This window comes from Balaenoptera acutorostrata, chromosome 8, assembly GCF_949987535.1.
Source record: "Balaenoptera acutorostrata chromosome 8, mBalAcu1.1, whole genome shotgun sequence".
NCBI classification, from domain to species: Eukaryota; Metazoa; Chordata; class Mammalia; order Artiodactyla; family Balaenopteridae; genus Balaenoptera; species Balaenoptera acutorostrata.
Window position 1 is genome coordinate 6,555,746 of NC_080071.1, and position 23,189 is coordinate 6,578,934.

Here is a 23,189-nt window from a genome sequence, read left to right on the forward strand (position 1 = left end):
AGTAGTTGTGGCACGCGGGCTCAGTAGTTGTGGCGCACAGGCATAGTTGCTCCACGGCATGTGGGATCTTCCCGGACCAGGGCTTGAACCCGTGTCCCCTGCATTGGTAGGTGGATTCTTAACCACTGCGCCACCAGGGAAGTCCCTAGTTTAGCCTTCTTGATTGTGTGTGTGTGTATATGTCTGTGTGTGCACACACACGAAAATCAACTTGAAGATTAGGAAGCATGAGGTGGTAAATTCTAAGTTTAAATTACGATTCATGCTATTAAAATAACTACTGTAACCTGCTGCTGTGGTGTGGTAATAGTGATAAGATGTAAAGCAAGATTACCAAATTTTAATAACAGCATAGGAAAGACACTATGATGTTAATAATAATGTGATTTATTCCATTATCAAACACATTGCAAAGGAGTGATTATTTTATGCCTAATTACCATGGAGAAAAATAAATTAAACAGTTATATATTTCATACCAAAGAATAAGCAAAAAAGGATCTAAAATTATTTGTTCTCAATTATATAGACCCTTCATGGTAAAAATGATGTACCAAATAATTGCTTCAGTTCTCTACTTTGCATGTACATGTAACCACTGTAATTAAAAGGCATGCACTGGGTTGAGAATGTGAAGATGAAGATTAGCTTTTTCCACAGTGAGTACCTAAAATGTCCATAGAGCTCCACAAGCAAATGAGTTTGGATATGTTGAGCTAAATAAAGATAAATAGGCTTTTTTTACTGAAGAATTTCTCAGGGCTTTAAGGATTCTAGTGTACACTACAAACCTCCATGCAGGGCCAGGAATGCAGTGTTCCCAAGCAGATCTCATGATGAACATTTTTGTTCAGAGTCTCAAGGGACTGGTGAGTCTTGGAACATACTTTGAGAAATACTGATCTTGACCTATACCAGCACCAACCCTGATTCACTGTGCAGTGAGAAAATCACTTTCCTTGTTCTTCAACTTTCTAAATTAAAAAAAGTCCACAGAATTCTCTGTATATTTCACAAGAATTGAAAACCCTCTTGATCATTGTTGTCATAATAAAATATTATTTAAAATAAAAATGACAAAATGGTTAGATGCTGAATCAGAGCAGTTGACTAGACTCTCTAACCAGCTAAAGGGTATATGTGGGCAATAGGCACCATGCATGCATGATTTTGTTTGGGATTCAGCTAACTTCTCTGTGGTACACACTTTGGGGAATCTCACAATGAGCTGAAACCATAAATATTAAAGGTTTAAATGCCAAGGAACTGTTCAAAATGATTGGAACGTTTCTTCTGCTCATTCAGGGTACATTTAGTATGTCAAGCAGTAACCTAGGAAGTAGGAACAGAGCTGAGAAATGCAGAATCTGTATTTAAGGAGATACCTAGGCAGGGAAGACAGACCCAAAAGTAAACAAGAACCATACTTGTTATCAAACAATGTGTTAAGGCCTATGGTGAAGTGGAAACCATAGAGTCCTATGGGTGCATGTGGTAGGGGTTTGGGTAAATTATCCAGACTGGGAAAAGCAAATGGTAATATTTGAGCTGGTTCATGAAGCAATTGAACAAATTATTCAGGCAGAGAAAATACATTCCAAAAAGACAGGATGGCAAGTACACAGGCACAGGCATAGGAAAAATTATGATATGTTTCATGATTCATATATAAAGCTCCAGGGGAGGGGAGGGAAGCAGGAATGGTAAGTGAAAATAATGATAGAGTTTTTAAATGTTATGCCATAGACTTGGATGTTTTCCTCTGGGTATTAGAGGAACCACTAAAGGACCTACGTTTATGAGGGGAAAGATAGATGATAGAGACAGCCACAAATAGATGATGATATCTGTGTTTTCTGACATGCATGAATGTATGAGAGCGTGACTTAGATTGGGAATAGAGTTTGGAGAGTTGAAAAATTATGTAACTTAACAAAGTTTACCCAGGACAGCTTGCCCTTGTTATATTTAAAAATAAAATAATTGATCATTATATGATTGTATCCTATATCACTGATTTTCAAATTATTTCTGTCCTCTCAATCCTTCGCTCATGGATTGTGCAATAAAGAAAATGCAGTAAAAAAAATACCAAGAGAGGATGGCTCTGTTTGGTTGGTGGGGACAGGGGTATAAGAGGCCCCAGGGAACAACCCAAGTAGGCCCCTGGGAATTTAGAATAAAACCATGGAACACAGTGAGGCAGAGTTTTAAAAGTACTCTTTTTTTTCATATAAATTTTATTTATTTTTTGGCTGCGTTGGGTCTTTGTTGCTGCACGCAGGCTTTCTCTAGTTGCGGCGAGCAGGGGCTACTCTTTGTCGCGGTGCTCATGCTTCTCATTGCGGTGGCTTCTCTTGTTGCGGAGCACAGGCTCTAGGCGCGTAGGCTTCAGTAGTTGTGGCGTGCAGGCTCAGTAGTTGTGGCTCATGGGCTCAGTAGTTGTGGCTCACAGGCTCTAAAGCTCAGGCTCACTAGTTGTGGTGCATGGCCTTAGTTGCTCCGTGGCATGTGGGATCTTCCCGGACCAGGGATCAAACCTGTGTCCCCTGCATTGGCAGGCAGATTCGTAACCACTGTGCCACCAGGGAAGTCCCAAAAGTATTCTTCTAAGTATTAGAAAATAACATGTGTGACATTCTAACAGCTTATTTTGTATTTAAAGAAGACTTTTTGCTTTCTCTTTCAAATTCTTTTAAAATTTTGGTTTTCTTTCTTCATTGCACAATATTTATTGAGCACTTAATACTGACCCTAGGCTGGATGCTGGAAAAATGGTGGTGAACCTAGAAAACAACCCTACGACCGAGACAAGTAAATCATTTCTAAGTATCTATGAAGCTGCCACTCTGCAAAATCTTATGGGAGAGACCTCCAGAGCACCATTCAGGACTATGCAAGTGCTGATCTGGTGAGCAAGGCCAGAGGAGGCTCCCTGATGTGCTGAAGGTGGAGCTCCGTGGAGTAGGAGAGGCTGGAAGTGAACCTCAGGCTGAGCTAAGTGTGTGCAGAAGTGCTGTGAAACAGTGAGCATGGCACATTTGTGAAGTTGTCTGCAGGCCAGTCTGGTTATGGGGACGGGAGGAGGTGTTGGGAGTGAAGGGGGGACAGGATAGGAAGCCGGGGAGGTGAGAGGAAGGCGTCAGACTTTGGAAGGTTTTGTAGGCTGAGTTAACGATTTGATATTTATCCATAAAGCAATGGGAAGGCATTAAATAAATCAAAGCAATGTAGCAAAATGTTTCTGGAGTCTGCGTGTGGCATTGCTTCTGTAGGCTCTAGGTGGTGAATATGTCAAATTTTGCATTACATTAAGGATTCGGGGATTTTGCCTTAGTAGGTTTCTGACTGCCATTGACCTAAGAGTCAGGGATTTTTAGGAATGTAACCTAATGTAAATAACCCCTGCTGGAGTTCTCTTTTAGGCTTTCATACTTGAGGATCACAGGATTTATTTTCAAAATAACTCCAGGTCAACTAAATTTAGCAATGACTGGCAAAATATCAAACATTTAAAAAAAGAATGGAAGGTGTTCTGCTTATAAGATAGCAAAATTCTACCCAAACACTCGAAGGTAGAATGCCACTGACCTATAATAATTAACTTAAAGAGGAAAACACAGCGTTAAATTAATTGCTCAGCTGGAAATTATTTAGTAATTATCTGACTTTTAAGTCCCAGGGGTTTACTTTTTGATATAATATTGTTAGACATCTTAAAATCATCTTAAAATGTACATTTTGGAAGGCATTACTTTCCTTCACTTTTAGTTTGCAAGTGTTCATTTATGTGTCTAATAATAATGAACATTTCTTGACGGCTCAATATCTTGAGTGTAAACACTAAATCTGAGCATTTTAAATGATATATCTCATTGTACCCTCACAATTACATACATAAAGTAGGGGCTATTTTACTCTTATTTACAGACAGGAAACAGGCTTTAGAAGCGATAACTACCCAAGGATGTACCAGCTGCTAAGTGGTTGAGTGGAGGTTTGAACCCAGGAAGTCCAATAGAGAACCCATTGATTAATTGCTGCAGTGTCCTGCCTCAAAACTCAATAAAAATAAACATAGAGTTGTACATTTCGTGGTATTCAATAAATTTCTGACATGTGGAGAAAAGTACTATCAGTTCATGGTTAATGTGGATGGGATTCAGTGGCCCTTTGTATTTTAAGGAAGGTAATTGACAAGGAGAAAAACAACATAAATCAGCGATTAGAATTTATTAATGCGAGTCTCTTTGACATTGAAATACTGTCAACAAAAGGCATCCATAATCTCTCCAACCAGTAGAATCGGGACCTGTATTTGGTTACTTGACAGGAAGTAGGAGATGAAAAGAAGACTGTAGAATTATCTAGTGACAGACTGGTAACTAATGGGAGTAGAGAGAGCTTCGGAGTAACGATTTTATATATTCCATTTCAGTGGCTTCTTGCTAACCCAGTTGACTCCTTTGAGGCAAATAAACCAAATGAAAACCTCACTTTAGGGCGTGACTTTGACTCAGGCTTCTATCAAGGAGAAGAAAGTACACAAAGCTGTGCAGGAACATCACGGAGTCAGGCTGCCGGGTTCAAATTCTGCTTCAGGACTCACTTGCTGAGTGACCCTTTAGAACCTGTTCAACCTTTCTAAATCTCAGTTGGTTCATCTATAAAATTAGAATAATAGTACTTCCTTCACTGCACTGGTGATGAAAACCCTAGATTTACGGGTCTTCAAAGTCTGTGTTCCTTTCCCCGTGTCATGCTAGATGATAGAAAACAAGACAGATCGTAACAGGGAATGAATATGAGGTGTGTGCTCTGGGTTGGGGTGAGCTATCCATTTTTTCATAAATATTGACTGATTGAATGGACATTATATGTCAGACTAGCTTCTATTGGATATGCACCAGTGTCATGCAGACTTCTAATACCTAAATGACAAGTAGGAGAGGGCTGTTGCTGTTGTCACTGTTGTTGCTGAGCGGGAGTGTAGTGTGAAGTAAAGAGATGACTGAACTAGGACTAGTGACCTCAGGTGCAGGCCCAGCCTTCCCAGGTGGGTGCCCTTGATCAAGTCTCTTTACTCGTGGGCCCTTCATCTCTAAAGGGAAGAACTGGGTGAAATACTGGACCAGATATTGCTCACAAATTTATGGTTGGATTCACAAAATGTTTAATAGTCAGATACAGGAGTTAAGCAAAGAGATGTAATGGGATAGCAAAGATGAATTACATAAAGAGTAGGCGATACTGCTTATTGGTGACATCAAGCAAACCTACCAGGTGCCAGAGGGCTGTGGCTGGGAAGACAGAGTGGATTGTGTTCCTGAGAATCGTGAATTCCCAGAAAGAAACCTCGAATTATTCCATTAGGCAACAGGGCCACCAAAGAAAGGCAGTTCCGGAGTATTTCAGTCATGTCATCAAACCGGAAACTCAGATCTGGAAGCTTTCTATTTAAATTATCTTAGATTCCTTCTTGCTTTTCTTTGGTATCTATGGTCTATCTACTAAGGCTCTTTCGCTAAAATTCTCAAGTTATAGTTTTACGTATGATCACATAAAATACCGTAATATACTTTAAAATGTAACCAGCAATAGTATTCAGCATCATCATTGTAATTTGAATTTGGATCATTTTAGCTACCTTGTGTCTCACTGTATGAAACTCTCTATGTAGAGAGTATTTTGGTTTTCTCACACACCACTTTCATAGGGTCCATAAATCAACAGGGATCTTCTTTCAGTTGAATCATTTTTCCTTTCTGAGTTCTAAATGCCTCAGAGTCACATAACCCAAAGTTAGTTCTTTCTTTCTCTTTGAAAACTACAATCAGTATGTTTAAAACACACGTCTCTCAAATACAGAAACAATACATGTGTAGTAGAGACAAAAAAGTATGAGCATTCAATATCTTGCATCCAAAAAAGAAGAGCATTTTGTTATTGGGGCAGATACCTACCAGGTTGGGCTTCCTACACTTGTAATTTGCTGATTGGAATAAGGGTGAAGCTGCAGAACGAAAGAGAACCAAGACAGATTGGAAACCATTCAGGGTGAGAGTGACCAAGGATAAACCAGGCAAAGGAAGAGGAGAGAGGCTTAAAAAAAAAGAAGGGTGGGCAAATGCTGAGTTTTTAGTGAGAGTTTTGAGAAGTTTTGTGGGAGAGAGTTGGTTGATTTTGAGGTATACGCCGCTGTGTGAGATATTGGACTAGAAACGGGAAAAGATTTTTAAGATTTTTGTGTCTTCCTAATGTATATTCTATTTGTTGTCTACTGAGAATTAAAATGTTTTCCCCCAAATTTTTACTGGTGGACATGTTTCTCTTTTTTTAAGTTTAAAAGAAATCAATATTTTTATGGGGGAAGGAGCATACTGGGATGGAGCAGTACGCAGCAGCATTGTTCACGTTAATTATAAACCACGTATCTGGTAACCTCTAAGGTGGAGAACTCACGGTAGCAGAGGTTCCCAGGATGTTTACTCTCATTTTTCTGATGAAAGTCCATGCTGGTGGGAATGATTTGCTACTCAGACCATAAAAGTCTAGTTCAGGTGGCCAGAGTTGAGAATGGGAAGCATAATGAAGAAGAGAATTATTGAAAAAATATTTTCCTTTTCCTGTTTTCTTGACATTTGACTTGACAGTGATAAAAAAAAATGATAAAAGAAAAACTACAGATATAAAAAGCATAGAAACCGATCTAATAAGAAATACTGAAATTTTTAAACAATGTAAATTAACTAATGTAAGACAGCTTTATGTTTTCACACTTTGAGAGACATCTGTTCTTTCATTGGACTTAATTCTGTCCATTGACAATTTGTTTTCCATAATATGTAGGGAAAACCTCTCTTCTCTGCGAACACTTGCGGGTCCTGCCTTTGCAGTTCTGTCATTTTGTCCTTTATTGTATTAATTTACCTCTCTGGCTTCCCTTTTTCTGGGGAGTTCATTAGAGGAGGAACTAAATCATATTTTTCTTTCATCTTCATTATCTTAGAAAAAGCCCTGTATAGTAGCTACTTATTAAATGCCTGAAGAATAATTTTTAAAGACACTATTACATTTGAATTGAGATCTTTACATTATTCTCTACTGTTACAAAAATATAAGGAAATATTTCATCTACATGACAATTTTACAGATAAAACTAACAGACTCTTCAGAAGTCTCTGGCAAGGGCAGCCAATACATGAGACTCTAGTATAAATAACTCTCGTAAACATGCTGACTGATACATTTTGGGATATTATTTTGAAATAATATATAATCAATCTGTTTAGTTCCACCCTCAGATCCCTTATGTTCTCCTGTTTTCCTTCTTGGTTGTGGCCATGCTTGGTCTGAAGCAACAAGTGCATGTGTTGCACTTGTTGGAACACAAGGAATGGAGCATAAAATCCCTCTACATCAGATTCTGTCTCACCAGAGTCATTCTATTTTCCCTTGCATGTAAGCTTCTAAAATTTCTCACTCTGCGTATACTCTGTGTTAATGCTAAATAATGACATATAGAATGTCTCTCCCTGATTTCCAACCAAAAGGATAATAATTATTGTTTCTCCCTTCCGATTATTTAATAAATTCAGTGGATACAAATTGCCCTGACTAGTGTAACAAGAAGCAGTATTAAAATTACACAAAATTTAGAATTTAACAAAATCATTGTTATTCTTAATTCTTGACCATCCTACTTCTTAAGTGTCTTAAAATGTAAGTTGCTTCCAGTTTGGTGACATGAAAAATTACATTGTTTTGAACTTTAGGAAATAGTTTTAATCATTAAAATAAATACAAATCCTATTTTATATTTGACCTATCCAAAAACTTTCACACTGCACATGTATAATGGCATAATTGGAGACAGCTCTGAATTTATGTTTCCAAATGCCACAGGACTTACTGTGAGCTATATGTTCATTTAAGAGCAGAATTTTAGCCATTGTACATAACGACATCATAGACGATTTTGATGATTTGGATATTTGTGAAAATTGCAAGCTATATCCCACATATCAATAGATGCTTTCCGGGCTTTTCATCGAAATCATGGGTATTGCTAGTGTTTTGTGGGAAAAAATGTGCTCACATATGGGAAGTTTGTATGTCCAGGAAATGCAGGACAGGACAGACTTCAGAAGGAAATAATACTCAGTTAGCAGTATAATATTTCATAAGGAAAAGAAGTGCCTGGAACTGGAAAGATGATTTATTTTTCATGCTATTAATAAAGCCTTAATAAAGGGATTTTTAATGTGAATATGCCATGATCATTCTCTCCTGTATGGCGATAGAGTAATATGCCTACTTAGAGGGTATTCTTCCAGACACATGATGATTCTTCAGTGTTATTGTATAAGTAATTGCATTTTAAAGGCTATAAGCCTCACAGGGTCTATGCCTCGCACTAAAGTTCCAAGAGGCAGAAATAAATCATAGCATTCCACCCATCGCTCTGACAACCTTTAAGTTTGCATAGAATTATTTCTTCCTAAGTCCCAGACTCCATGTATTCACTTACTCCTGTGTGCCAAAAACTATGCTGAGTTCTAGATGAGGCAAAAAGGTGGAAAAACCTCAAAAGAATAAGTTTGAAAACTATTGGGTAAGATGCATTGTAAATAAATGATTGCTAAGTATCTTTACTCAAAATCTCTTGGTGGTGAGTCCTTCCCTGGCCACAACTATCAACATTAATCACCCCCTCTAATACCACACATCTTCTTTCCTTTAATCTTCTTAGAACTCAACACTATCTAACCAAAAAAGTATGTAATATAATATTATATAATACATGATATAAAAATTGTCTCTTTTTTTTCTGTGATTGACTTGAAAGTAAATTCTATGAGATTAGAAATTTTATCTGTTTTGTTCAGTGATATGTCCTCAGTACCTAGTACATAATGGAAGCTTGATAAGTTGTTGCTGAGTGAATGAAGATGGTAGTATGATTGGCAGCATAGCATACTTCTTTCTACAGTGATATGGAAGCACAAATGGGAAGCCTGCATACAGAGAAAAATTTTTATATAGGGACAAATTATATTTCATCTGGGTTTTGATGGATGAGAAGGAGTTCACCTTGCAGGCAAGGAACTGTGCAGAGAGGCTAATTCAGGAAGATTGAACCGTACCTATGAAGCATGGAGATGTGTGTTGACAAAGAGCTGTCAATTCTGGGATAGAGTATAAAGTCAACAAGTGTTGAGGGGAATTTAGCAGGGACTGTACTAGCATGATCAGGAAAGGTCAGAGGAGAAGGCTGGTGAAAGAGGATCAGAAAACAGAGATTGGACAATTAAGAATCTTATATACCATGGTCAGAAGTTTGAATTTCATTCTTAAGGCCATGAGTAATCTTTGAAGGATTTTCTACAGAGATAGATCAGATTGTCCTTGAAAGACCATTCTGGTGGCAGTGTGGTGAATGGATAGGTACTCAATATTTGTTGAGTTAATGAAGGATTTCTCAACATTACTATAGACCTTACAATTTGGTAATTCTTCAAACTTCACTCTATATATTGACAGATTGAGAGGATAAATATCTTGGAATGATGGAGCAGTTCTATTGAGGAAGACAAGATTGCACCCAATTTTTCAGAATGTTAAAAATGGAGAACTTTCCCTAAGCCTCTCACCGGTTTCATAACTAATCCTATCATTACACTAATCTTGGTTGCTCTTATTAATGATCTCTTTTCTCTGAAAATCTTCAGCTGTCTTAAACAGAAGCTTTCTACTTTAGAGACAAAATCAACTTTTTGACTTTTTCCTGTCTGCCAAAATTGATTTGCTACAAATCAAGTTTAGTTATGTACTTCTTATTCATTATGGAAAGTAGTTAATGCAAATTTAAAAATCAACGCTCCCTACCACAGATAAAAACAAACTTACATAAAAAACAGATTGCCAGGCAAGGCTTTGAGAAGTCTCTGATGTACACACATTCAGAACGATTACTCATTCCGAATTCCTTTCAATAACATACCTCTCACACTCTCACCTACCCCAGTACTGTGGGAATTGGATCTTAAATGAAAAATCATTTTTTTTCAGATGGTTGTTTGAAAGTAAGCATCTTTAACCTTGCCTAGAAAAGTAGATACCTAGAAAAGTAATATAGGTAATTTGGTATTCCTTCTTTCAAAGCCTAATATGGTTGATATCTTTATCAAAAAAAGAAATTACAGGTAGTCTCACAGTCGCTATTTGTATCTAAATGTCAACAAGTTTTTTAGGTTGTATATATTGGCTTAATTAAAGAAGTCTTTTTAGCTAAGCTTTCAATTCTGAAATTATTTATTTGAAGAGAAGTTTAGGTATAGTTAATATTAAGGAAGTGCTAAGCTAATTTTTCTTAAATAAAATCTGTCTGGACTATATAAAACAGAATTAGCACCATATGAAAGTGTTCATTTGTCATTAGTGAAATGGTATTTTGTCTAAAACTTGACATAAAGTGATTACAAATTTATACCAGGCCAGTAAATTCTTACTGTCCTAAGGAAAAGTTGAGAATATCATGCAGACCATGGCTTGTGAAGGACATTGAGTGAGTCACATTTATCCATTCATCTTACACATGTGTTACTGAGTGTCTCATAGGTGTCAGGCAGATAGGAATGAAGACCCATAAGACCCCTTCTACGAAGGAGCTCACACTTCAGTAAAAAGGGGGGAGAAAGATAATGAACAAATAAAGAAGTAAATGATAAGAACTATCAAGTAATTGTAAGGCTCTGATGAAAATAAAACTAAGGAAGAAGGCTGCAAGGCTACTGTGCCGTGCAGGGCTATTAAGTGACCAGAAAAGTCTTGTCTTTAAGTAGATCCCTGATTTTCTCAGAAGACCTGTCTTACTTCAGCCATGTGTAATTCGACAACAGCCATGAATCACCCTAGCAGCTCAGTGCTTTGGGTTAATCATTTACCAAACTTTTTACACTACCATGATGACATTTGAAAGTTACCTGGCTTTATTAGCAAATACATTTATTTTCAATCTGATTTTCTATTAATGGATTTAAACTACCTCAAAAAAACGCAAATTATGCTTTCAATAGTTAAAATTATCTTATGGGCTTGGAGCACATAAAATCCGAGAGAAGAGCTACAATTAGCCTAAGCCAGTATCAGTTCAAGCTTCCCCCACATGATTTTACTAATACCCTTCAAATTCTGACTTCTGCCATTCCAGCCATATGTCTCTTTAAGCAGATCCACTCTGTGGTGCCAAAGTGTGTCAAGGACAGTGCTAGGTTACCAAAAACATTTTTTTATGTGCAACTTTTTATAATATTCTAAAGCACTCTTCCACCTGAACCCCACCCCACCCCTAAAATATAATTTTAATAACACACATTAAAATGTCATGCTGATAATAAACCCAGAGATATATGACAGGGAATCTGTCTGCATTTTTTTTAACGCCTTTTGGCACTAACATAATGGCGTAAGCACATGGACTCACACACATTGCCTAATGTCTTTTCTTTCTATTTTTTTGCAGGTTTTGGGTACAAAAGTAGTGCAAAAATTTATAGTGATGTTATTCAGTGCATAAATGTCAATTTAAGAAAGAGCTAAGAGGGTAGGAATATAAATTTGTGTTTGAGAGATGTACTAAGAGAGTAGAACTGTATGTGTATGGGACGTGGCTTTTTAGTTTCTGATCGCAGTTTTATAATCATATTATCCTGTGTTGCTGCTGGGGAAAGCAACAAACAGTGGCTTCTGCCATCTCAGTGAACAGAGATCTCTGGAAATTGCACCTGTTCATTATTATGTGAGAAAGCCTTCTGTGGGCAGAGAGGAGGAATTCAGTTTTATTCTCAAACTGTTGCCTAATTCTTATAGCTTGTGCATATTTTTTGAGTGATGATTGTACAATCTGCTACACATTTTGGGATAAAAACATTATTGAAATTGAGCATACTAACTTTAACCAAGCTGCATTTTTTGTGAATCGGGTTGTAAAGTTGATTGCCACAATACAGCCATGTCCTATAAAAATTAGCATACATACACACACTCACCAAGCCCCCCCCCCACCACACACACATTGACGCACACACGTACTCTCACAAACACACCAGGGAGGACATAATTTAACACTTGGAAGCTCATTACTCTTCTAAAATAAAGAGTTAATTTTTTTTTTCCCTACTGCTCTTCCCATCTTTGAAACACCATGAGTCACGGTGTTTCCCATTTAACAAACACCACGGATTCTTTGTTGTCTATGAGGCTTCCATATACTGCAGTAAATTTGAATTGGATATGTTATGTCCCAATTGACAGTAGTGATTAAGCCAAAATACGTGCATTCTCCTTTAAATGTTAGCTGCATCATCAAGTAACATCCTCTACATTATGCTATACTCAAACAAGTCAGTCTGCACAGACCAACATGTTGATGGATATACAGCAGATCAAAAAGAGGAGAGTCATTTTGAAGTGCTCGCTATCTGTCTGAGATGATAGGCTTCTGCATTTGTACCTCTTTGCAAAAGAGACCACATTATTTTGTCAGTTTGTTTCAATTTGAGAGGTGTTGAAATTGGTATTCATTTTTTGATATAACCCTTAAATTGTACAATTTACGAAAACTGACTGAAAGAGATAAATTAAATGGGTAGAAATATTTTCAAATCAAAGACCAACTGACATATATAAAAATGATGTATGTTTCCTACATGGTCCACAGGGAGAATTCTGTAGGCTTGCTATGATCTCTACAATTTGCTTCAGGGCAAACTAGATTCTGGGATATTCTATTATCCCTTTGGTCTGTTTATCATGGAAACTGATGTACAAATCGAGAGTTCTTTTTGGTCTCTTTCTTTGTATATGGTTGGAACTGGTAAGAATTCACTTATCTCATGTCCTCACCTTCGGTAAAGTGCTACAGAAGAGTTCAGTGACCAGTAATCAATTATTATTGAGAAGCAATCAATTGCTAATTTCCATAATTATGCACATCTAAACACTATGAACAAGAAAGAGAAACAAAGCTGCACTCCAAGCATTGCCTTGTTAGCAGTATTTTGTTAACACAGGCTCTAAAAAAAGCTGCCGCAGCTGGTACCACAAATGTGTTTCCAGTATTCAGGCCATCAACGTGATTCGTCGCTAAATGTATAGAATCAGCTTCTTGCTAAAAACTACAATTACAGGTGATATACAGATTGAAATCACAGGGCTGGTTTGTCGAAGAAAATTGTCCTAATGATGGGTTTTCGGATGGGGAATGCAGCTCTTTTCTTTCTCTGTGATGGGTTGTGAAGGCAGCTGCACCTGCCTCTATGCTGTATTCTGCCGCACTTAATGATATCTGATGATATCATTAGGCAAAGTGTTCATAAACAGATGTTGAGCCTGTGCCTAAATGCTGTCAGATGAGCGGTTGCTGGCCTGAAACAGTATTATTTATATAGAACATTTACGTTTGTTATGTTAATAACCCCACTATTAGCTCTCTGGATGTTACGTTAGGAATGTAAATGTAGTTAATATGAATAACAACCTCTTTACTCTTTGTGCTGCAGTTGAGTATAACTTTTAGGCTTTGGGAGAGAAACAAAGATACCCCCACCAAGTCCTTTTGACTTCTTTTTTTTTGGCACCATTCGAAATTTTGATCAAAAGATAAATGGTAAGACTTCGTAGGACAGATGTTAAATATTAGGATTTGACTTTCCTAACAGTTAATAATCTCAGGAGATTCTGGTATCTATGGGTGTTCTTCTGTGAGCCCAATCCATGACCCTGATATACTTAGAGTGGTCATCATGGACACCAAATTGACAAGTATCCATTTCAACTGGAAAGTCCCAAACAAACTGTTGGCTATGGACCCATTTTGTTCCAGCTCTTTTTCTGACACTACCACATTCCATGCAACACGTTGGGACACTAAAGTCATGTGTCATGGTCATTTTTTTCACATTTGTGTTAGTGATTTAGGCTTTACCTCGATGTCATAGTTGCAGTGCCTAAAAATGTCACATGACAATTACTGTCTCTATGTGTATTTAAGCCAAAATTGAATTTTATACCTCATAGTTAATTCATGCAGAGTAAGTTATGTAAATTCTGACAGTCATCAAATGTGCAATATTTTTCTGAAATACTATTCTACTGATAGCCACATTATTTTTTGAAAGTGCCTTTGTCATTTTTTATGACATTTTAACTCTTCCAGGAGTTTTCAATACTGAACAATTGCACTCGTCTATTTTTAAGATCAGAAAAACTGTTATTTGTAATGTTTAATGAAGAAAAGAACAAACAGTGTTAAACAGGTTTAACATATAACCATAATTAGAGGTTAGAGTGATTTTTGACATGTCATTCTCATCTCAATTATGAAATCATTCATATTACTAAAACTGATAAAGATGTCCTTGTATGTTTGTTTCAGAGACTATAGGTGTGAACAATGTACTAGAGATATGTGTTTACATATGTAACTTCTTTCATTTCATCTTATTTCTAAGGATAATCTGAATTATCTTTGATTTTAAGTAATCGTAATGGAATCTCAAGGATGGCATTTTTCTCTGTGCTTCTACTACCTGTCATTTCAATTCTGATCTTCTGGGAAATGCAAGAAACTCCAGATTATTTTGATATGGAGATTTACTAACATCTTCCAAATAAGGAAATGGGAAAAAGTAAATCAAATCAGAGGATATACTGTTCCATACAAACTGCTTCCTGACTATGATGTTTACATGGGTAGTGTTTTTAATTGTAACTTCGCCTAAAATTGGAACACTTAAGACAACATTTCTTAAAACGTAGCTTCAGGTAGTAAAACTATCAAAACTTTGCTTGTAAGAGAAATTTGGGTACTGGAAGGAATGAACTAACTCTCAACATATTCTGAACAACACACGCAAATATAAAATGTCAGAGGACTCTGAGGACCTGTTGAGTTATTTAGACTTTTCAGCATGTCCAGTATGCCTTTTATAAGGGGAAATCAAAAGAAGGGAGTGGGGAGCTTCAACTACCATGGCTTTGTACTTTGATTTGCTTGATACTGCCTGAAGTTGTTCAGAAGAAACTTGAGGATTGCCTTTGTATTTGCTCATCCAGTCAACACTTTGGAAAGCTAGCCCATGAAAATATTCATTCTGAGCTCCTCAGAAATTTAGATCGATTTGAGTGAGAGGATAAAGGAACTGCTGAAAACATCAGCTATTGTCGAAACAAGATCAATTCAGCAAAGTCTATATAAGAGGTATGGAAGTCCACCACCCTCTCCAAGAAGTCTTCATTTCCTGTCTTCTCTTCAGTAGCAGTAATTCTGACCAGTTCCTTAGGATGAATACATGTGTGTGGCATATATTAATTTCTCTTCATTCTTAAAGATGGAAATGATGCAATCATCTAGCTTGTAATTTTCCAAAATGTTTTAGTTTCTTAGGTTGAAATGAGGTGATGGTCACTTTGAAGGTGAAAATATCTCTGCTGAGGCCAATTGGTGCATTGTACTTTTTTAAACATTTCTGCTTACCTAAAGAACTAGATTTTTATACAAATCTCTTGATAAATAATAAATATTATTTTATTGGTCTGATGACATAATTATCCTATGTGCAAAGATCGTTGCTTTTCTGTGTCTTTCTTTCTATGTCCTATGTCTTATAAAAGAACTCCAGAGTTCAAGAGTAAGGCAATGAGTACATCAGGAATCAAGCAATGTGTATTCTAGTGTTGGCTTAACAAATGCATAGCAAGTGTATGATTGCATACAAATGTTTAGCAAATGCATTACCTTTCTAGGCCTCGATTTATCTGCTGTAATATATTTATGCCTTCTTATTCTTCTGCTTCTTGGAAAGATATCTGTATACATGATAAAATATTAAGTTTTGTAGAACTATAATGTATGAGTCCAATTTTAACTGAAACTTTAAAAACCTAGTGGCAGTATTGTTTTATTAAAATATGGCCAAAATATGGCCTTTTGAGGAAATACATTAAAATAAATACTTATTAGAGAAAATCTCCTTGTGATGACAGCAATAATAATCTTGTCATTAGTTTTGTTAGCTTTTTGTTATGATTTTTGAAAATTTTTCTTTAGATCCCCAAAATGGAGAGGAGATATGCAAAAATATTTTTTACCGACATGAATAATACATATTTATTTATTGTCAGAATATTCCCCCTTTAGTGAACCCCACTTAAAATGAATCTGTTCATATTTATAATTAGCTTAATTTTCAACATATTTTTATAAAACATATCTTGATTCACTGATATGGCATTTTATGTCTCCTGTGTGTGTTCTCACTGGAACAACTAGGGACTTTTATCAGTTGCCTGAGTTTCAGCATCTATAATATTTAGGACATCTCATGTAGAATTTCTTTAATGAATATTAAAAAAAAAAAAATGTTTGCCTTTTAAAAGTAAAGCTATATCTTCAAAGATGGGTCTTAACTGGTTTTATATCAAAGACAAGTTAGAATCACTTAGGAGATAGTAATCAATATTTTAGTTTATCATTTCTTTTTTTAATTTATGAAATTATATTTTTTGTTATTAGATGGACCTCAAGGAGTAAATAGGAAATATAAAACATTTAGTTACTTGTCCCTGCTCTTTTTATGTATCTTACTGGGCTTTCTTAAAATATTCATTATGTGATAGTATGTGTGTAGAGCCTATTTGAAAGTATGTGGCTTATATTATGCCCAGAAGGTCATCAGGGTCTCTGTGAGAGGAAATTTGGAGACATCAGGTTAGTCATGCCATAGTTATTAAAGTTAACAGTTTAAGAATAGATTAAGTATGCCGATACTGCTTTTGCTAGTAAAACGTAAGAAGTATGTGTGTTGATGTGAATTCTTACTTGTTACTTAGCATTTATAAAAACTGTTGGTCTATTCCTACAGTTTGGTGTTGGTGCCTCAGTATACAGTGGCCATAAGCAATCAATTAATAAGAAAAATATTTTAAAGGATCATTATGATACAAGTTTCTGATAAGACATATCCTTCCATTGGGTGCTTTAATATCATCAGGGAATTATCCAACAAATAACTGGTACCTCGGAGCTGATTTTCACCTAGAAAGGAGGGGAAAGAAGAGAGGGGGGAAAAGGTAGAAGGAGAAAGCAAGACTACTGAATTTCTGGATATAACACTATTTAACCAAATTCTTCCTTCATTAAGCAAAATGCTTAAATTGACAAAATACTTTTGCCGTGATGAACAGAACTTGCTTCAGGTGGTCAGAATAAACAGTTGCTTGGGTCCATTTCTTCTGCAAGAAAAGGTTTTGTAACCTGGGAAGATACGTGATGTGATGACTGTGATGGTGGCCCAGATTTGAGCACTTGTCGTTACTTTTGATTAAGTAACAGACTTGTGGTGGGAAGGTTAATATCAGAAGATTCCCCATTTTTTCAGTCTTATGTCTGAATCAATAAGATTGAACTAATTGCTAATTGGCGTTTAGAAAATGAACTGCTTTGGTACCTTGGAGCTTCGCTGTAATATGGCATGAAATTAGGACTATGATATTTTTATCTTAGATAACAGAGAATGGTATTTATTCCTAGAAGTAACATAAAGTCTCATTATAATATTTTTATCTATAATATGGCCAAATATATGGACAATCAGAAGTTCATTATTTATAGCATACATTTATTCAAAAGATGTGGGTTTCCTAGAATTCATTACCTTAAACAGAACTGTTAGGTACTGACATCACTCATCAAGAATTAAGACAAAACTTCACCCTAAATAACCCTGTTTGTCCCCACCTTCCAACCATCATTACAACAACTCTTTGTGTTTTTGATTCATGTTGTGTTGTAGAATTTCAAATTTTTTTTCTCCATTGCCTTTGGCATAGAATATCCTAACATATTTAGTGATTTTAAGGTTTTTATGGTATATTTTCCAAAGAAATTTATAGTTTGGGAAACATTTATACAGAAAGCTTTCTTTATGAACTACCACCAACTTCTCAAGAAGTTACTGCTAGAAAATTACATTTTTAGGATTCATTTAATATACCTTTAATAGACTTGCCTTTTCTTACCTTCTAGAGTCATTGAAATAAAATAATGAGTTTTAAAATGTGGTTATCGTCAAAGTACTTAAGTATTTGGGGTTAATTTCAATCCTCTATGATTAGCATTATTTTTTTTTGAGTAGCGTTTTCTAAAATGTGGCTCATGGTCTTCCTGATACTCTATAGAAAAATCCATAGCCAAATAAGTCTGAGAAAATTTGGACACACTATTACCCTCATAGAGAATCATAATACATATTAACATTAAAAAAGAATATAAGAAGTCCTGCATAAAAATATTTATTTGCCTAACTCAGCATTTTAAAAATTTATATAATTATGGAATCCCTCTTTCTCTTTGTATATACCGCAGACTTGCTGTTCAACCCAATTCCCTTCAAAAAACATTGTTTCAATAATCATTTCTCATGAAAGGGGTAGGTAGATCACTTACTCATAAATAATCTGAATCATCTTGAAAATTCTAATTTTTTCCACATTCTCTGAACCTGCTAATTGAATATCTAAAATATGTTACCCAGTTGGTTATAAATCTTTCTTAAGGAGTGGACAATCTTTGAAAGTTTCATTACCTCAATATTAACATCAAAACCATTAGGTTCAAATTTTACTTTAATAAATACTATGAATTTTCAAGTTTAGGATTTCTTGTACTATTAAAATGACACATAACATTGAATCAGAGCAAAACTTTATAAAATAATTTAAAGCAACATTGTTTTTCAAAAAAGGAATAGCTATGCTCATGCATTTAAAAAAATTAGAAGGCGAATAAACAAGAAATGATTGACATTAAGGCAAGGCCAAGATGAGGTTGGGCCCTTAAGAGAAACTTGTTCCAGATCCAGAGAGTTTCACTGCTTTTTCAGCAAACTTGGAAAGTGCAACAGTGTATTGGTACACCATCAGATAAACATCCTACTGGTCTCCACACCCTGGATTTAGGCTAAATTTATGGTGTAAAGGTGGTTTTGCATTTATAAAAATCTTTCTATTTTTTGAGAATCTCAAAGTAGTTACTAATTCAGTTATATAAATGAATAACCTGAGTAGGAATTCTATGACATGGGAGAGATATACAGAAGTACTGCCCATGAGTCTTCAATTTAAACCGATGATCAAAAGCTTCCTTCCATTCCAAGGATCTAAAGTTATAAAATGGTTGCAACCCAATTTTGTTATTTCCTTTTATTTGTTGATTGATTACAAAACTAAGGAAATAAAACTTAGAAACTGTTTCAAAGAGCACTGAACTTATTCTGAAGTATCTTAGTAATTGATTCTTGTTGCTAAATAAATATTTCCTTGGAATGTCAGTCATTCTTTTTCTTTTTCTTTTTTTTTAATTGTAAAATGCGCTTTAAAAAATTGTTAGAGATCCTGTTTTGTTTAAATTAGGAAAATAAAAAACAAGGTAAATTTGGACAGAACACAAATTTGAATCTGTAGCAGAAGAAACACCTGTACTCATAGGCCCCAAGGTAAATGATGGAAATAGACAGATATGAAAAGAAAAATATTGAGTCTGTTTATGATTGACTAGTGAGGAATTTGTTTTGTTTTCCTAAAGATGAAGATTTTAGTTAGTGGCTCCTAGAAGTTGGGGCTGAGGTTGCATGTGAAAGTAAAGCAGAGAGCCTTAGAAAACAAATGATAACCCCCTTTTTCAGCAGGCAGCTATTTCGATCATACGGAAAGAATAATGCACTTCAGAACCAATGTATCTGGAAAGGAAGAGCATTCTACTGTGTCACTTAAATGTATTATAGAGATCAGAACAATATTAATCCCCCTAATATACTTAAAATGATATTAAGTGCCCGAATAGCAAAAGTTCAAATACCTGGAGCTAATGTGAACTTTGAGCTCAATTCAAGAATGTCAATAACCAAATCATCATTGAAGTCTGGAGCCCCAAAGACGTAATGATGGAGCAAGCATTTAAGGCTCTAAAATGATGTTCTTCACAGTGTGATTTCATCTGCTTTGTTATTATTTTTCTTAAAATAAGAACCCTCCATTTGCATTGGCTTCTGTAAAACATAAATGGCCCTCTGAACTACTTTCTGATGACTGAATTCCTAATGGGAATGAAAATTATCCCACATTCATAGATTAAAACAAGAAATTCCTATCATCTCCAAGTGTCTTCACACTTACATAAAAAAAAATGGTGAGCTCTGAGATTCAGTACAGGAGGCAGAGTTTGGAAACTGCAGCTCCTCCTTCCAAAGAACTGTGCTTACCTCAGTTAGAGTGAAAATGTAGAAATCTGTGACACAATGATAGTGGCAGTATTTGTGTAAGCAAGTGTCTCATTGAAAGCAAAGAAGCACGTTGCTTGAAAGGATCCCTTAGAACCTTGAAATAGAAGTATGGCTGCCTAAGAACTCACTCATACACACAGTAGTATTTCAGCTCTGCTGGCTTAGCTAGCGAACAAAATGTGGTTCAAATGGCTTAATAATCCTAGAAACGGAAGGCACCAGTTTAATGAGGTCTCTTCGGCTTGAAATTAAAGTAGGAGTTTTACAGAGAACAGTATTCAATAACAAAATATTAAATGATAAACACAGATTGCTTAAAATCAGACGGGCCATTTTAAGAAAAGCATTTTAGCTCATCATGATATGTAGCACCTTATTTAAATTAGGAGGTGTTAATTCGTAGCTTGAATAATATATTAATATAATATGTAAAGTGAATGGCATTGTTAATCACAGTCGCGCCTGGAACGACTTTGCTTCTGTGCACTGAATGTTAATTTTGCAAAACATTAATTTCAAAGATTTTGCAGCAGTGCTTTTGTAATTAAATATTAATGTCACATGTTATTGCAGTAGCATGTTTATGAAAGCCGGCAACACTTCAAGTCAACTCATTTGTTTTTATATTTATTCTTGTACATCTGCAATCCCTTCCATTTCACAATTTCAAAGTGAAGGCCATTTTGAATAGTCAATATGTGAACATTTTTCATTGTAAGCGTTTTTTAACATCCAACAGGGTAAATATTTAATGTTGTGTTTTTAGCTGGTATAATTTTTCAGAAAATTGGCTATAACTTTTAACAACTCAAAGGTACCTAAACTGTCTCCAGTTTTGGCTTAAGTGATCTGAAAATAAAGTAGCAATAAATGTGATGAAGCTGTGTAAAAATATTTAGGAATTAGAAGGCTTTATATGAAAGTTTGAAATTAGAACTGCAATTCTGTGCATGGGATATCTCAGCGGTTACTTATTTTCATGTATTTTCATTATGACACTGTATTATCTCAAGAAAATTTAAAGGATGAAACTGACTTTCAGTTAAGTTTGCTCAAGTTGCATAATGAAACAAAGAATAGAAAAATATCAGTTTGCAATGATGTGTATCACCCTTAATATGTGTTTTGAAGTTATACATTTCCTTTAAAAGAGAACCATTTTGTTTTATGCTCACCAGTTTACTCCAAGTATACACAATATATATTTCATTATATTGGTTTTCCCATGACTATTTTGGCTAAATTGCTACATCTAGTGATCTTGCCCATGATACTTCCAATCTGCTAATTACATTTAGCCTAAAAATTAAGTCACTTCCATTTTTGAATCTTGACAAGAAGTAACATTAAAGGGATTATAACTTAAAGCTATTATTTTAGCCATCTAGTAAAGTCATCTTTTAGAATCATAGCCCTTAGATAAATTTTTTTGAATTATGGAATGAGTTCCCCATACTACAAAACAAAAACAAAAACAAAAAAAACAACCAGGAAAAATCAAGATACATTATGTTTGGTTATGGGCACATTTAACAGTTAAAAATTATATCTGCACCTGATGTTGCATGTTAACAGCTAATGCCATTTGACAGTGATGAAATTAAAGGATGAAGAAGAGATACAAACTACATTTTACAAGCATGATGGGTCTCCAACAATGCCATTTAAATATTATTTGTCACTATTTAAAATGAACCTTTCCCCTTTAAGCTATGCCATTACGCTCATTTGTCCTGTCACTGCTGACAGGCTATATGACTCACACACAAAAATGGTCATTAGGTACTGCATCTTCATCTTATTTAAAAAAAAAAAAAAGAAAGAAAGAAAGAAAGAAAGCATTCTGATGCCTCTAAAAGCCTGTAATTATTTTCATCCAAAGAGATAGTGTTGCTCGGAAGGTAATTTAATAACCTTTTGCATGTACCTGGGGAATGCCTCTCCAGGGGACCAAGGTGCCGACATGCCATTCAGTCGTCAAAACATGACCTTTAATGGTTGCTTGGAGAGAAGTTAGCATGGAATGTTGTACACAGTGCAATGCTAATTCTGCTTTCTAATATATGCAAAATTTAGTTCTTGAGCAATGATCTTTGTAAGATGAATTAATATAGGTACTGCTCCAGGAAACAAAAGAAATTGCCACGTGAAAGCCTCCTTCCACCCATGGTCTTTTATACTTCAGTTTGAAGTAGCTAACAACTTGCACAATCTGTATAAAAAATAGTGTGAAACACTCCAGAAGTCGTTTGCTTCTTTTCCCCCTTTAAGTTTGTTGATGAATTCTATTCTATATACTATGGAAATGTAAAACAGGATTAAAGGGATTTCTTTGATAAGTTTATTTCCCAAAATAAGGCACCGGCCCCAACTCCGTGAAAAAGAAAAAGAAAGGCTTACCTTTAATATACCCTCTCTTTTATATCACCATCTATGTGGCTCACTGAAATTACTAATGCAGTTACTGAGTTAATTAAAAAAAGAAATCCTTCATGGATTTTCCTGTTAAAAAATGATATTTTGAACACTTGCATATACAATAAGATGCACAGGCTGTTTTCTGTGACAACCAGGTTCAGAAACTCCTTATTTTGGTAGTCTGATATTAGATCCCGCCTTAGTTAGAAATGCTGGGATTTCAACTCCTACCCCTGACACGCCATCCGTCAATTTATTAGTACGCTGGTGCAGTAAGCCACTGAACAGGCTATATCAATTCGTTTAGTTTTTTTCTTTAAAATGTCTGTAATCCTCAGCTCTGCTCTCTCAACCGATCAGCATTAAAGATTTATGTTGCACTTTTTTTCATTGCCACACCTGAATATGGATTACTTAAATGGGCTGTAA

General features: G+C 35.5%; 1 protein-coding gene across 2 annotated transcripts in view; it reads left to right on the top strand.

The window, feature by feature from the left end:
* ARHGAP15 (Rho GTPase activating protein 15) overlaps positions 1 to 23,189 on the top strand; it is a 610,484-nt gene that overhangs the window by 210,214 nt on the left and 377,081 nt on the right. The gene's annotated exons all lie outside the window — the stretch shown is intronic.